This window comes from Giraffa tippelskirchi, chromosome 3, assembly GCF_054371585.1.
Source record: "Giraffa tippelskirchi isolate mGirTip1 chromosome 3, T2T-mGirTip1v1.2.pri, whole genome shotgun sequence".
NCBI classification, from domain to species: Eukaryota; Metazoa; Chordata; class Mammalia; order Artiodactyla; family Giraffidae; genus Giraffa; species Giraffa tippelskirchi.
Window position 1 is genome coordinate 26,694,783 of NC_137277.1, and position 5,575 is coordinate 26,700,357.

The window sequence follows — 5,575 nt, forward strand, 5'->3', positions numbered from 1 at the left end:
AGACGTCATGGGTTAGGCTGGCTGCCTGCCCCTCAGAGAGGGCACATTGGTAATGCCAAGGCCAAATATAGAGGGACACAGGACACCAGAGGGGGTTTGGGGCTTGAGGAACCATGACAGCTTCAAGATGCCTATGCTACCCCCACCTCTTCTGAGCCCCGAACCCCATAGCAGCTGGGAGGCAATGCCTCCTGGCCCGGCCATGGCCCTGGAACATGTCTTAACAAGTCCTGATTAGAGCTGGAGGCGGGCTAAGAGGGTGCAGGGCCTGGGCTGGGCGTGAGCATGGGGACACCGCCTCCATCTGGGGGTCTCTCAGTGCTTTTATAGGCGTCACTTCCCACAAGTTGCGCTGAGATCAGGAGATTCAGGAGACAGAGGAATTAGGTGCCTCCCAGGCGGAAGCACTCTTGCCTTCCTTTCTTCCCAGCTTCTGAAGGAGACCAAGGCCGTAAACCTGGGGGTTGGAGGCAAAGAAGAGTGCAGGCAACCAGGCCAAACCCCAATAAACTACTGGTTCAATCGAACTGCATATAATTAGTCCTGATCGCCAAGGTTGCCTCCACCCTTCACTCCCAGGGATTAAAAGTCAAAGGGCAGAGCTGCTGACGCAAATGTCAGGGGAGGCAGGCACTTTGGATCAGCTGGGATCCGGTTCCCTGGGCTCTGCCGCCCTGGCGCCCTGGACATGGCATCTTCCAGGCCAGGCTCCAAGAGCCCGGTGTGCACGCAGGGAAGGGGGTCCACTGCCTCTCCCTCTTCCCGGTTCTAAGGTTAACTGTATTTGGTTGGAGGTTAATCAGAAATTTCTGTGACATGGCATCGCCGATGCTTGGGGAGTTGGGGAAAAGCAGCAGCTCAGTGTCTTGTGAGCCCTTCTCCTTCCCATGCCTAAAAAGGAGGACAAGAACTCTGCCCTCCCTACCAGGGGACTGGCTCCCTAAAACCCGCTGTCTGCCCCCCAAGGTTGACCCTACAGCAGGCGAGCCCTGGGTAACTGCACTGTGGTCTGTGCACCAGTGGGGACCCCCAGTGGTCAGTGTGGGACTTGGGCTATTGCAGACCCAACGCTGAGCTCAGCCCAGAGCAGTGGCTGGGGAGCTCCAGGGTGTGCAAGGTTTAGGGATTTGATTTTGGCAAGAGGGCTGTTGGCATTTGGAAGTTTTTTTTTTTTTTTTAATTTATTTGGCTGCACCAGGTCTTTAGTTGCAGCATGTGGGATTTAATTCCCTTACCAAGGATTGAACCCAGGCCCCCTGCATTGGGACCTTAGAGTCTTAGCCACTGGACCACCAGGGAAGTCCCTGGAAGTATTTTTGGATGTGCTGATTTTTCCTGATTGAACTGTGGCTGGATCTCGGCCTAAAGGTCCTACTGTTGGCAAATCAGCTCCAACATGTCTAAGAATGCACTCATCTACTAGCCCTGAACCTGTTCCTCCTCCCGACTTCCCTGTTTCTATTAAAAGCATCATCACCCTCCCAGTCCTTCAGAATCTGAACCTCAATCCTCCGAGTCATCTTCCACTGCTCCCCACACCGGGCTGGGTACCTGGTCCTGCCCCTCCTTGCTCTGCAGGTCACTCTAACAACCCTCTCCCTGGTACTTATGGCCACTGCCCCAGTTAGTGGGCCTCTCACCTGAGCAACCACCATCCTCAATATGCCTCTGGGTCAGACCTGGGTACATGACTGGCCCTCCACTTACTCACCGTATGACCTTGAGCAATTACTTATCTTCTCTGAGCTCAGCTTCCTCAGTTGTAAAATGAGGATAATAATTACAGTTTCCACCTCATAAAGCATTGCAGAAATTGAATGACAGAATGTACATAAAGAATCTGTCACACAGGAAATGCTCAATGGATGTGAATTATTAGAGATCATCCATCCAGTCCAACTTCTCCTGGGTAAACAAGTAAACTGAGGTCAGAAGCTGGAATGAGAGCTAATGTCTGGAATTGAGTTCCAAGTGTCTTCACAGCTTGCTACAGTGCAGGGTGAGTAGAAGTTCCTGGAGTCTTGAAGTTCTTCCATTGCACCCATCACCATGTTCTAAACCCAGAACCAAAGGCCACCTTCAGAGTTCACCTTGTTTAGGGGCAGGTATGCCTGGGAAGTGTTGAGGTCACGCAGCCACAGCAAATATTCTCTGAGATGAGACAACTACAGGTCACGTCCAGTGGCTAAGGCTGGCCAGGGTGGCCTGGCACAGCTGCCTCCCGGGGGCTGCTAGGCACACAGCAGAGGTCCAAGGAGGGCAGGCTCTTCCTCTTGCAACCCTGCCCTCACATCCCTCTCCCAACTCACACTCACCCCACCTCCAGTCCCCAGGGACCTCGGTTTGAGGGTCAGAGGGAGGAGGGCAGACTAATTCAGCTGGCTTCCCATTAAGGCACAAATGAGCACCTGAAGTCCACAATCTCACTGAAATTAAAGGTGAGAGCCTTGTTCTCAAGTTTTAAAAGGGACTTTTCTGCACAAAGAAGCAGCAGTAAGAAAAGCAGATGATCCAGGTTCAAACGTAGGCCTATCCTAGGGCCCCTGGACACTTACTGTCTAAGACAGTGGCTCTGGAACAGAGATAGTTTTGTTCCCAGGGACATCTGGCAATGTCCGGAGACAGTTTTGGTTGTTATAACTGGGGAGGGGCGTGTGCATATTCTCCTGGCATTTAGTGGGTAGAGGCCAAGGATTGCTACTAAATATCCCACAATGCACAGAACAGACCACACGACAGAGAATTATTCAACCCAAAGTCAATAGTGCCCAGGTTGACAGAAACCCTGGACAAAGAGCCTTTGTCCAAAGAGGGGAACTCTTGGCTCAGAGCTGCCCTAAATACTGAGGGAAGCAATGCATTTGAAGAACCCAGGACTGGGCCTAGTTCATGCATGTTTGCAAGGAACCTTTCTTTGCTGAGGCCTTTTCTTGGCCTGGGATATACTTTCTTGTGGGCAGAGGTAGAGTGGGCACATATTCTGCCCCTCACATGAGATCTTTCTGGACAGTCTGGTGCTCACTTGCAAACCCTTTCAACAAGGAAAACACAGGCTCTGGCAGAAGCCTACTGTCTCAGCAGGTGAGTTCTGTGGGAAATGGGCACTCGCCATTCCACCTGTGGGCTCATGAGGTCTCCCTATGACCCACCGACCTACCCCTTTCGCTTGAGACTGTGAGACAAAGAGAGAGAAGAGGATAGGAGGCAAAAAATCCCAAAAGAAAACCCTACCTCCTCCAAGCTGTCCTCAGACCTAGTAGATAGCCTGGAGGAAGACGTGTGTAGAAGAATCCCTGCACAAAGGCTGGTGTGAAGCCAAGCCAAGGATTGAGCAAGCCCTCCCTGCCACTCACCTCAGTTGGCACCAGGCTCTCCTTCAGCCTTAGCAGCTGTGGGGTCAAGTGTCTTCTCTACAAAAATCAGTCCCAAATAAGTGATTACCTTCTCCTCTGGGATGGGACTGGTGAACCCAGATCAGAATCCCCATACCCTGGCCTCTGAGCTCTGCTTTGCTGGTCTACCCAGCAAGTATTAATATAATAGATTATTGGACTATGGCCCTGACAGAAGACAGGAAGGGTCAGGCCAGCTGATATAATGGGACCCTAAGAATGTTTCTAACATTGCTCATTTGTGTGGTCTGGGGACCTGGGGGATTAAAATCATACCCTCTCTCTGCATCTCAGTTTAAGGCACCTGTTCACCAGGGACACTGCCACCTTCCAAACCTCACTGATAGATGAGACAAGACAGGGGTGGGGTTTCTGAGTCTGGAAACCCAGGCTCCAGGACAAACCCAGACACACAGCTCTTCTCAAAAAGGAAGCATCTGCCATGGGAGAGGGGCAAAGCACCAAGAGGTGGAGAAAGAGGAGACCCAAGGACTTGAGACTCATTGAGTACCATTAAAAGGGCCTAATAAAAGGATCTGTTCTCATCTTCAGGTTGGAGCTGCCTCCCGCCACTGAGATCCCTTTTCTGGGGAAATATTGTGTTGTTTTTTTTTTTTGGCCACACAGTGTGGCTTGTGGGGTCTTTAGTTCCCTGACCAGGGATTGAACCTGGGGCCCAAGACAATGAAAGCATGGACTCCGAACCACCGGACCACCAGGGAATTCCCTCTGGGGAACATTTATGGGCTTCCTATCCAAGGAGTGATTCCATCATGAAAGTTCTGGGTCCAGACTGCTCACCAAAAGTTGCTTCCAAGGACCCTCAACCATCCAGCTGTTCCAGCTCCTAGCCTTCCTGTCACTTTTTAACGCCACAAACTTTCTGACATCCTCCCCTCCCAAACCAAGCTTTTCCCTTCTTCAACTGGCTTTTATACTGCATGTTCCCAGATAGTGGGATCTAGACTGTAGTTTTGCATAGGTGGCTGGGCAAGGATGGACAAGCTCCGAGTATCATGTGGATCATAGGAGCTGTCTCTCTCTGACCCTGGAGTAATAGTGGTGGTGAGCAACAGAAAACTGTGTGTGGGGCCTCTCCACCCCTCATAGCCACCTGAGGGCCCTGGAGCAGCCCTGACCCCTCTTATTGAACTCCCCAGATATGAGAGTGGCAAAAACCCCTATTCCCTAGGTCTGTGTCTATGCCCCGTTCCCATTTCACCCCTGTGTGTGTGTTTTGACTGGTCTACAGCACTTGAAGGCCAAGGGGGAGGCATTCCCTGTGAATTCCTGTGCATTCCCTGCCCCAGGGCTGGCTGGTCTTATCTTACTCCTTGGGGCTCTCACCTGCCTCATCTGCAGGAGAGGAGACTGGAGGGTGCGCTTGGAGATTTATTCCAGTCACAGATGCTCTCCCTCTAATCCTTACCCCCTCCCCCTTTTCCCTTTACAGCAGTGGTTATAAAATCCAGGAAATAAATGTGGATTGATGGCCTATAAAGGGCTTAGTTAGTGCCCTGACCTACTGAATTATGTAACTCCTATTTATTATCGGCCTTGGATGAAGTTTCTATTGAAGCAACTCACTAAGCTGATTCCGTGACATTTCTTTTAACCTCGTTCAGAGGTGGCAGTAGCAGAAATTCCTTTGCAACTTCAAAGACCAGAAATTGGTGGTGTGGACACTTTCAAAAATTCCCTTCTTTAATCCTTTGGGTCAATGTTTCTCTCTTACCCATGGCAACCCCTGCTCACCTCAGCAGGGTTCCAGGCTCTAGACCACCTGCCTTCCTTTTGGGTTCCTGGGTTAAAGGCTGCCTTGGCTGGAGAGGCTCAGAAAGGGTGTCTTCCCCATCCCTGGTGAATGAAAGGAGTGAGAACTCTGGGCCATGAAAATCTAGAGGCAGTCTAGTTGAAAAAGAGAGTCAATCTCTGCTGTTGGATAACAGCCACTCTGGGCCTCTGCTTGCTTGTTAGATGACTCTTTGTGACCTTGTGGACTGTAGCCCACCCAGCTCCTCTGTCCATGGAATTCTCCAGGCAAGAACACTGGAGTGGTTGCCAATCCCTTCTCCAGGGGATCTTTCCGACCCAGGAATCGAACCCAGGTCTCCCTCATTGCAGACAGATTTTTTACTATCTGAACCACCAGGGAAGCCCAGCAGTAAAGTGAACTACTTTAC